Genomic DNA, 12489 nt, shown 5'->3' with positions numbered 1-12489 from the left:
ACGACGTTAAAGGTTACCATCCCGAGTAGAAAAAAGGTCAGGCTCAACCAGATCATGTATCTGGACCGGATCAGGATAGAATAAGGCATGCCTGATCCGGCAAGCTCTATCAGGACAAGGTCCGGTCCAGACAAGGATAGCCTGATATAAAATATAATCAAGTATGGTAAGGCATACTGGATCAGGACCAGGTCCGGTCCAGACAAGGATAGCCTGATGTAAAATATAATCAAGTATGGTAAGGCATACTGGATCAGGACCAGGTCCGGTCCAGACAAGGCTAGCCTGATGTAAAATCTTACCAAGTATGGTAAGGCATACTGGATCAGGACCTGGTCCGGTCCAGATCAGGATGGCCTGAAAGAAATGACGCGAACTGAGCCTGAATCGCGCTATTAATGTTTCTAAGCGCACTTAGTATATATACAGTTATCAGGACAATCTAGCAGGGAGTCCATTTCTACACAGTGGAGCAGTCGTAAGTAATAGGAAATAGTAGTTAGTAGTTAATCATTAGAAGGTAATAAATAAAATTTAATTAATAATAATAATTAATTAATAACATAAAAATAAATAAAAATATTTAATATTTAAAGTAAAAACATAAATAAATAATACATTGGAAAAAATAAACGGAAATAAATATTATAATAATTATGTTAATACATATTTATATCAATTCGCTTTTTTGTTAAACAATTTTTTCAAAAATATACATTCGTGTTTTTTAAAAGGACCGAACCGAACCCGCTGATCAGGTTGAGATGAGATTTCCTGATCAGGTCCAGATCAGGAAATCTCATCTCATCCTGATCAGGTCCAGACCAATCATCTGCGTTACATGCTTTATCTAGTCCTGATCAGGCATGCCTGGTCCGGTCCTTCTAAGGAAGACGAAAAAATTTCTACTCGGGATTTTGAACGTGATTTAAAAAGTCTACACACGATGTCGTTCTTCGCATATGAGAACAAGATTTTGCTTAGAAATTTTTACTGTTGCAGGTTTCTAAAAGTCCGATTTTCTTCGATGGAAGCCACCACAAATTTATCTCTCAATGAGAGTGTTATTGGACGTCGGAATCTAGACGGTTATGCGCAGTCAGTTATCTTTTCTTAATAACTTCACACATTGACACAGTTTTATGTTAGCTAACTTGAAAGAAATCAATAATACATTTTTTAATTGCCTTGATTTTGTCAAGTCGCCCGTTTGTATTCGGAGAAGCTGAGAGATCTCCTGCGCATGCGCATTGGTGCCCCTTGCCCCCTTGTCTTGTTCCGCAATAAGTTACAGACTATTTAGAGAAGACTTTTAGAGAAGAATTAATGTCAATTTACTATCTACAATATACTTTGGTTTTGTTTTTAATTATTAGTAAAATATTATTATTTTTATTCATTGATTGATTGTAACTTTATTATTTAGAAGAACAATGGAACAGTGGTTGCGGCAGTAAAGAATATAGCCACCCTTTCTCTTACCGTGGGTGTCGTATGAGGCGACTAAGGGAAAACAAAGTTCCACTACCACCTTGGAACTTATAAAGCCGACCAATGGCGGGATAACCATCCAACTGCTGGCTTTGAAATACACAGGCCCTAGACAGGCAGCGGTGCGACAAAGCCAGCCCTGCGGTCACCAACCCGCCTGCCCAGCGTGGTGACTATGGGTACGCCATTTTTGGCGTGAACTTGTGGAGGCCTATGTCCAGCAATGGACTGCGAAAGGCTGCTGTGATGATGATGATGATGAATAATTATTTCTTTTGAAACAAGAAAAGGATTAACTTTTTATAAATTAAATTACATTAACAATCGTAAAACTGTCCTTGTTGGCCGGCCCATTGTACCTAGGAGAACACGTTAAGCGGTTGGTCACGTTTGTTATCACATACAGCGATCGTTACTAGGGAATATATCCGCCAACCCGCAGTAGAGTAACGTGGTGGATTAAGCTCCGATCCTTCCTCTTACATAGGAAAAATTATGCCCGACTTTTGTATATACGTGATGTTACCGACTGCTTTTACTCGGTTTTGTAGTCTCAAAGACTATATGCAACTTTACAAATATGATTATGATGTTTAGGCGACAAATAATTATTAGCATAAATTAAAACATACCTTAGTTTCGAGAAGTCTTACTTATATTTTATTTTACAATTTAAGATGAATTTAATATATATTTTTTTTCAATTGAAAAAAATATTGATCATAAAAGTACCGAGCGTCCATCATTGAAAACTTTAGTAATGTATATGCTAAAGCTCTAAAGAACTTCATTTTATTCTGTATTGTATTGTAGCTTTTTCACTGGTATAAGGATTTGAGTTTGCCTTCCGTCGATAAATAGTTGCGGGTTGGGTAGAAACGTTCCACCCCGTGGTGGGTGCGACCAGACAGGGCGTAGCACTGAACTTTTATTTATTAGGCTCTATTTAAAGGTCTACAACGAAGTAGGTTAAATAATACGAGTCGATTTATAGTTTTCATCTTTTAAAAATAGTCACAATTAAAATATGCTTTTAAATTATAAATTTACGGTAAATAAATTGAATGTTACTCATATTAGGATTACATTAATTGACAAGTTCATTTTGATACATTAATTTTTTTTTAATATAAAACTTGTTTCATTATTTATTGTTGACATCGTTTTGGATATCAAAGTCGTCAGTAATTTACTCGTTTACTTTTTAAGCACGTTGCCATTTATTTATATGTCTTGCTGTATCAATATAATTAAAATGAAAGACAAAGACAAATGGGGTACACATGTGACCATAACAAGATCTCAGAACAGATCGTACCAGACAAGCAAAATATAAAAGCGTACAATTTTAAGATTTTTTGTTAAACTTCTGACTTTGCAACTTTTATTCCTTTCCTGGCGACAGAGCTGTGTGCTGTTGGGGTGGTAATTACGCAGTTCCAACTAGGATCAAGCGTCTCGACGTTAAATGAGAATTTTTAACGAATAGACGTACACTAATTAAAATCCAATTACTTATTTCACTGTTCCATACTTTTATATTATATTATATTTTTCCATACTTTTTTTAAAGTGCAGAAGTTAAAATTTACAAAGAAATTATTATCGAAGAAACTTTTTATTTATATAATAGGAAGTGTGATTATTAACATTTTTTTAATATCAACTTGAACAAAAGAAGTTAAAGTACATTAAAATACCACACAAAAAGAACCGAGTGTCCATGGGTTATTAGAACGGTATTGCTTGAGGGACATCATTATACCGTTTGCTACTTCACTGCCTCGTTACTTGTTAGTGATGCTGTCTGTTTTTCATACCATGAAAGTTTATATACGCCAAGAGTCATGGAGTGCCATCGGTAGATCGAGTAGCATGTACACGGCATATTTTTGAGCAATAAAAAATAAATCAAAATCATAATTGAAATGTATGTAGTGTATGTATGTACAATGTACAAGTATGTACAAGTACAAGTATGTAGTAATGTAAGTACAATGTTAGTAAAAGTACACTCGCATTTTTTTTAAACCATCACACACTACATATTTCATAACAATTGAAATTTCGTATATTTAAAAACACAATTTTAATTATTGCCAATGACCAAATTTACAAAAATAAACATTTGCCGAAAACAATTTAAATTATTTTTTTATCAACCTTCTTAATAAAATTGTTTGAAAATACAACGTACACGTAACATAAACGTTCGTTACAAAGAAATATATAGTTTATAACATAATATTAGATAGGTGATCACAAAATTAGTTTATCCCTCTGCAGGATATTAGTATCCGTGTTGGAGATAGACTAACGTCCTGTTGCAGGATTACGTATTCACATCTTATTTTACAACACGTCTTTCGAAGTCTAATTTTATATAAAACGGCAAGTCTGACGTAGGTATTAGCTCGATTCTTCTCGGAGTCTCACAATACGTATTATTTTCTTTTGTAACTTTAATTAATATTGACAAAAAATACCAACCATAGTATTAAGTAAATTCATTTTTTTACGATCAAGTCATCGTGTTAAATTTTTGCTTAATATATGAATACCTATTACATAGTTCTATTTTTAGTTATTCGGTGACATTTTCTTTGCTATCTGAATTTTTCAAATCATTCATGTTGTGGTCTCTTAAAGTAATTATTTTGCTGAAAAACTTTTTCCCGGCAGTGCTATTATTACTATTATAAAAACCAGTCCATTTTTTATGGTTGCATTCAGCGTAAAATATTCGCGAGCACGTCTAGTCTGGAGGACTGGAGGACGATGAAAAAGCGATGTATAAAATAAAATTCAAGTGTAGTAAATAATGAAAATGTTACGTTTCAGTATTTTATTATTTTCTCAATTCTGCCTTTAAACTATATGTTTATAGAAAGCTCCTAAGCTCCTAAGTACCTAAGCGACTCAAATTCGTTACCATCGACCACAAGTTGAAAATCTAATTATTTATAGCCAGTTCTTGCACTAACAGGTTCAATCTAAAGTTAAATCTGAAATCGAACAGACGACCGATATTTCTGTATTCAAAAATATTCAATTTGCCAGAGACTGGGGTTATTTTAAAATCATCTTGATATTCTTGAGAGCTTCTGAAATATCCCGTTGCATTTAACCGTGGTTTGAAAAGTTCATGGACAGCATTTCAATTTAGGGTCTTAACAGATAAACCTCCTTAGATAACTACAGACTTTTTGTAGGATAATTCACTATATAATTAAAATATGTTGCTTTCGAAAATGTTGTATATTTACGATTACGAACTTTTTATATATCAGCATGATGAATTATAGGTAATCAAATTATTGATATCGAGTTATATGTTCTCGGAAATCGTTTTCGACTATTAATTAGAAAATTTTAATATTTTCTATAATATTTAATAAATGTTATATATATAAAATATATTAAATATAATTATTGTCATAAACATTTTTAGCTTAAGTTTATACTATTTATACTAATAAAGCATTTGACTTTCAAATAAAGCAACTATTCTGTAAAAAAAAAATACAAAAGTAAAGTCGAAATAAAAATTCACAATCTGAATTGAGTTTGATGCAGTTACAAAAGGGTAAAGACAACTCCACGGACAACTGTTGAAGTCAATTCATCTCAAAGTCTTAGATTTTATAAACTTAGTTAATCACACGGTTATTCTACTCATAAATCCGAACCGACGCCAATGCGCAAACTTAAAACTGTTACGATCCAGTTATTTATTTCACGTATTGAGTTTTATGAGTAGTTTATGGTCATACTTTCAGGTCTAACTGTATTGTTACAATAGAGGGTTTGGAGGGTTGTATTAGCGCTGGTTAAGAAGCGCTACTTGAATATGTCAACCCAGCAGCTTTTTGCATTTGTGTATACGTAAAATTATTAATGATGGGGGTACTGTACTCGGATTTATTTTCTTTCCAGAAGAAAAATTTATGTGACAATTTAATGGTTTAAAAAAAAAAAAAAAACTATTGAGATTAATCATTTGTCGCTTAATATGAATACAACATGGATCTTAATAGAATTTAGATTTTTTTAGATTCATCTATAAATTAACAAAATAAATAAAACAAACTAAAGCAAATATTCGCAATGAATCTATAATATAAATCCTCGGTTAAGCATTACTTACCTTTAATTAGAGTAAAAGTCGATGTACACGTCACTGTTGGCGCTGGCTCGAACATTAACTGAAAAAAAAAAAACAGAATTTTATGCCACAACGTCTAGTATATACGTTGTAGGAAGGTTCATTTTCCTTTAAAATTACTTTTGTAATAAATTTTAGTTTTCACACATCTATGATTACCGAAGTGACTGCTTAAAAAAATAAATGTATAGTTGTAAATAACTTTTGTCAAAGCAAGGTATATAATGTGCTACGCTAATTACGTTTTCCGTACGTCAGAAGTTACTTAATTATCGACGAGTACATTGATCGTTTCACCGAGTGTTGTTATGTCGCTTCGTCAATATATCTTGAGATTCTACTGAGCATGTATATTTGTAATTTTCTCGTGACAATTAATTTATTTTGGATATGTCATCAGCAGAATACATGAAAATCATTGAAGTGTTATCGCATGTATATTTGTCGAATGAACGATGAAACTATGAAGAACATTTATAGTCGAATAAAAATATCTATCTATATATATAAAAATCTCGTGTCACGATGTTTGTCCGGGCTAATCTCCGAAACTACTGGAGCGATTTTAATGAAATTTGGCACAGATGTGTAACTTTGTCCAACTTGAAAGATAGGTTATAATTTATTTCGATATACACAATTATTATACTCAATAAAAAATTTAGGCGATGCGAAGTTCGCCAGGTCAGCTAGTAGTATAATATTTCTTATATCACTAGAAAACTAAATATCTAGCTAAAAATAGTAAATTATTGCTAACCTCTGGAAAATTTTGATCCTAATTATAGCATCGAAGTATTAAAAATGAGACAGTTCAAAAATTTAGGCAGTTAAGTTCAATTAATTCCACAATATTTTGTCTGAAAACAAAGGCAATCCTAAACAATTCCTGTACATTTATACCGGAAGCCGAACTGTAAAGCCCATTGCAATATTTACGTTGAATTGACATATTCGGGTCGGCTTGGCATAATTCACATTTGCTTTCGGGTTGTGAATTTTAGATTTAGCGAATATTTCACGCTATAACAATTTAAAAATAAATACAGACATAGGACTTATGTAATGCATCTCAATGCTCGTTTTGATATGCTTTATTATTTATTGTGCTGTACAGCATAGGCAGCATAGGCTCGACGAATTTCGGAGACTCAGCGTAGCTTAGTATATAAGAAGAAATAAGGATTAAAGATGACGAATAAAATATGATGATAATTTAGTTTACATGCAAGGTATAATTATATTATACAAACAAACAAAATGCGTTGCGGGTTTGATCCCGCACATGACAAACATTTGTATTGGCCATACACATGTTTGCCGTGGTTTGGGTGTTTGTGCAGTCCCTGTGGTTCTCCCCACCGTGCCTCGGAGAGCACGTTAAGCCGTTGGTCTTGGTTGTTATCGTGTAGACCTGACAGCGATCGTTACTCATGGTAGGGAATACATCCGCCAACCCGCATTGGAGCAGCGTGGTGGATTGAGCTCTAATCTTTTCTCCTACATAGGAAAGAGGCCTATGCCAAGCAGTGGGATATTACAGGCTGAATCGTGTTTTAATTATATTTTGATTCGCTTTGATCAGAAATATCTGATACAACTCTGACTTACTGCTATCAGTGAAATAATAATAAGACACTCTGAACGTAAGTAATAGGCATATAAATTTCCTACGGAAAAAAATCTACGAAAATGATTCTTTTGTACCTTCCGTATGAAATACTTACCGTCTGAATATATAAGCGTAAAATATATAAAAGTAGATAGGATCGTCTATAGTGCACATTCACGAAACTTATTCAATGAGGTAAATGAGTCGAGTGCTTGACGTAATAGGCAATCAAATACAAAACCAGCCAACTTTACTGAGTCAGACCGCATTTTTTTTTGTTTATAGCAACATAACAATTGTTGTTGTTAAACTTTTATGTATCTAATAACTATATAGTTGTTCGTATCACTTTAAAATTTCCTAGTAAATTATACGTATTTAAGACTGTCAGTATATAACTTACAAATATGTTTCAACTATCAAATTTCGTTCAAAAGGACGAATAAAAAAACCGGCAGGTTATGTGTCGAGTTTGAGAGCTATCCAAAATTATTTAGAAATTTGTACAAATTAAGAAAATATCGGCGAATTCACAAAATATGCATACAGACGAATAGAGAATCTCATCTTCTCTTAAAATCGATTAAAATGACATCAACATTTGATCCCTTCAAAATTGGACCTCTCACCAACATGTGTATTTTTAACACTACTTTTAAGGATTACTAAATTTTTATTTCACCATACACACTTTTAAACATATATAGATAATATAAAAGAAACAATAAATATACATAGATTCAACGCATTTTAGTAGTACTTTTCAAGTGGGTAAAAAAAATTACAAGCTTGAAAAAGTATGGACTGCCCGCAACTAAGTTAGTGTTCATTTAAGCTAAGTATACAGTGTACACCACGTGGGCAGCGTGACTCACTTAAGAACCAGTTTCAATGAATGCGAGACAGGACATACATACACCAGTTTGCCTTGCACAGCTAATAGACTACTAATCAATTTCTGTACAATTTTCACGCTTAGTTATATATATATATATCCAATGAAAAAGACCAATGTCCTTATGTTTATAAGAGCATGTTCTGACCAATAGACAGGAGCCGGACATGTCTCAATAGAGAAGCGTAGATAGACAAATTGCTACCAGTTTCTACTGGATTTAATTTCGCAAGCTACCTGAAGTTCGTTAGCTACTGAATTTTTAAGAGATTTCAATTTATCTTTAAAATATATTTCTTAAAGGATGGTCAAGAATAATATAGTGAAACTGAAGATCTGTATGTTTCAGAAGAAACATCGCGTGACGGTTTAACTCCTATCATTCGCCCACGAGGGAAAGAAGTTTTCACCTACAATGATACTGTTTCTCCATGGCTTCCAAAATAATACATAATTTGGCCATACTGGCCATCTACAATACTGTTAGAATTAAAAATAAACAAAACATTATATATATATATATTAGTTTTCTCTATTTCGCGCCAATACATTGTAAAACATTTTGTAATATTAAAATGGAGTGGGGTGATAACAAATAGCTGTGATTGCATTACACAAAGTAGGTACGAAGCCAAATTCAATTTTAAAAACTCTCCATACGCTTGGCATTAATCAAATGTTTGTGTACCGGGCTATTTGTTTGTAACCTCTTTTGTTTGTGAAAGAAAAAGATCTGACCGTTCACATATTGTTCGTAAGAAAAAGGTGACCAAAGCAGTAAGGAAACGAATTCGAAGAAATCCTGACCGAAAGCAAAAGATTTTATCTCGGGAGATGAAGATCGCACCTAGAACCATATCGTGTATTTTAAAAGATTTTTGTTTTGTTATCGCAGGGGAACCCATTTACGGGTGATATCCAGGATGTCTGGGTAGGCATCCCTAGACCGTATGTCGGTTTCAGCACTTGGGGGTGCAATAGCGACCAATACCCCTGCGGGAGCCTTCAGCCGTTTTAATTGGAGGGTCCCGGATCTGCAGGCAACAGGATCCTGCTTGCGACAGGCTGGCCTCGGCTAAAAGACCAGACTTCTCCATGGGGACTGTCCGGATCACCTCTGAACAATCCCGACGACGCCGTGTCTAGCAGGACCGGGTTCCCATCTCGGCCCGACAAGGGTACAGGGGCGTTACTGGAGACGCATTAAGCAGCGCCTCCTACGCACTCTCGTTCGTCGCCTGCGGACGGAGGTCTCGTCAGCGGCCCCCTCTCTCATCCGCTCGTCATTCTCCTTCTGGGACATTACTGTCTCGCAGAAGGGGACCATCGCCTTCCAGGACTCGTCGTCGCCGAGCATCGCGGTGATGACGCTCGACAGTGACAAGTCCCCTCTGAGGACTGTCGTCAGATCGCGACGCAGCGCCGCCCATCTCGGGCACACCTTGAGGGTGTGCTGGGCCGAGTCCACTGCCGCGCCACAATCGTGACATCCAGTCGTTGGCTCCCCTTGGGCCATCTGACACAAGTACTCACCAAAGCAGCTGTACCCGGTTAGAACTGGCGTCAGACGGAAGGTGAGGGGTTTGCGCATACGGCGAATCCACCGGTCAAGGATCGGGCGCAAGGCAGCCGTTACGCGTATGCCAGTGTATTTTAAAAGATGACTTTGAAGTCATAGTCAGATGACAGAGATAACAGTGTGTCTCTAATAGATTGCAAGTTAGAACAACTACTTAAGCGGTACGCAACGTCACAACGAGGACACAGAAAAATTATGTTTAGCGGTCACGCTGCACCAACGCGACGTCGTCAGCTCTAAGGAAGCTTCAAAATTAGTCAACAGAGTACAACGGGTATTATCCGACTTCAGTGATGGTTTGGTAGGGTGTTATCTATTAAGGAGTGACTGAGCCCTATTTTTGTGAAAAAAGTATCAAAACATCGGCACATGTGTATCAAGATACAATTCTTGAGAGAGTTAGTAGTTAAGGCCCTTAACTTATTCTTGGTTATTTAACATGGTACACCATGTTAAATAACCAAGAATGGTCCTCTCAGTAAGTCTCGGCGTCGGGTCATAAAGCTCGGTCCACCCAATCTTGATTAGAAACCAACATTCCGGATCAGAGCTGAAGACTGGCCAACATCTGTCCTGATCTTAATCCGCTAAAACAATCTACACGATTGGTAGTGAAGATTTTTCCCATGGAATTATATGGTGCGTGCTTCTAATGATAACTGGCCTCAACGTTTAAAGGACTGTATTGCAGCCAAAGGAGACCACTTCGAATAAGCTTTATATATTTTTAATGATTTTATATTAATGTATTAAACTAACACACTGTAATGGTAATCAATGTTACGCGCGATAGAAAAAATGTTTTTTTCTTCTTCTTTGTAACAATATTTAGCACAAAACAATGTAAGGTATACGTATACATAAAGCAGCATAAAATATTGAAACAGACTTAAGGCTGAATAATTTTAGCTAGTGGTAGTTTTTTTTTTTTTTGTTAGAGGTATTAAATACTACTTCAGGATTAAACAGGAAATGATAATTTGTGTAAGACTTCGGCTTTTTAATTAATTTTATGTAAACCTAAGTAAAGGTTTGGCTACTATCCATAGTTATTACGTAGGAGTGGATATTTTAACTATACAATATGACCATAAATTCATATTATTTGTCAAGGTAAATCTGTTAACCTGTAATGACCTTTTATTGTTAAGTGGATTTTGATGTGACAACTTGTATCGAGTGACTATAATGACTCACTTCACTATAGAAATAGAATCAGCGGTTACATAATTGTGTTTGCTCGCAAACGAAAAAAAAACCGACTTCAATTACATCGACGAGTAATACAACGTATATCGACGAAAAAAATAGTCAAGTAACTACGCGTTATCAAAGATTACTCAAAAAGTAGTTATCAGATCTCAATAAAATTTATATGTGACCACATGACAAACATTAGCTTTCGATTAAATTAAAAATTATTAAAATCGGTACACCCAGTAAAAAGTTATTGCGGATTTTCAAGAGTTTCCCTCGATTTCTCTGGGATCCCATCATCAGATCCTGGTTTCCTTATCATGGTACTAAACTAAGGATATCTTCTTTCCAACAAAAAAAGAATTATCAAAATCGGTACATCCAGTAGAAAGTTATGCGGTATAATACAACGTAGGTCGACGAAAAAAGCGTCAAGTAAAAACACATTATTAGATATAACTCGAAAAGTAGTTGTTAAATCTCAAATAAATTTAAATGGGACCAATTGGCACACACCACCTTTCGATTAAAACAAAATTTGTCGAAATCGGTCTACCCGGTCAAAAGTTCTGATGTAACATACATAAAAAAAAAAAAAAAAAAAATACAGTCGAATTGAGAACCTCCTCCTTTTTTGGAAGTCGGTTAAAAATAATTTGGGATTCGTATGTACATTTGATTTGGGAGTTTTTATTTAATGTGAGTACCATATAAAACTGAATAATTGATTTGATTCTTGAATTGTTTTAATTTCAGAACCTACCTATTAGACCGAGAGCCCAGGATGGTCAGACTTTCGTCATTTCATAATAGCTGAAAATTTCTCAATGCATGCTTCCAACAATTAATGCAAGCAATGGTCAAATATGAAGTTTAACTCATGGTTACTTTGGCAGATACTAGGTATCAAAGGCTTACAGTATAAGGTAAAAATATACGCGTCGATACATATTCGTGTTGACAACTGTGCATCATATGCTTTGATAAGTTGGAATAATTTAAGATAAATACCCAACGACCTGAGTCGTCTATAAACTAGTGGTCGCCCAGTGGTCGAAATTCGACCATAATTAAAAATTGAAATTAAAAAAAAAAAACAAAAAATAATTAAAATAAAGAACCTTTTTAAAAAATTTAAATTTGATTACAGACTTTGACAATCAACAAGAGTATAAATATGCGTGTGTGTTTCAAATACATGGTTGTGTATAATGTTTTTTTATTTATTTAATATATTTTTATGCATAATTAAAAAAATATATATTAGCATTCTGCACTCCTTCTCTATATAAACTATTAGTGTACGAAATTTCATACTCTTCCCTATATTATTATATATTAGTTTAAAATGTGAAATTATCTTATGATGGTCTCTAGAAAAGTTTGTTTGTTTGTTTGTTGAATATATATAATTTAATTGTAAGAGTCAAAAATTAAATTATTTAGCTTCAGTTAGCCAATCATGTCAATTTGTATGTACTAACAAAGTAATTACGAATTGTAGGTACTTTGTTAGTAGGTATAAATTGATACGTGTGTTATGTTCGGTT

This window comes from Melitaea cinxia, chromosome Z (assembly GCF_905220565.1).
Source record: "Melitaea cinxia chromosome Z, ilMelCinx1.1, whole genome shotgun sequence".
In the NCBI taxonomy this organism is placed as follows: Eukaryota; Metazoa; Arthropoda; class Insecta; order Lepidoptera; family Nymphalidae; genus Melitaea; species Melitaea cinxia.
Note: the sequence above shows the minus strand (reverse complement) of the source record.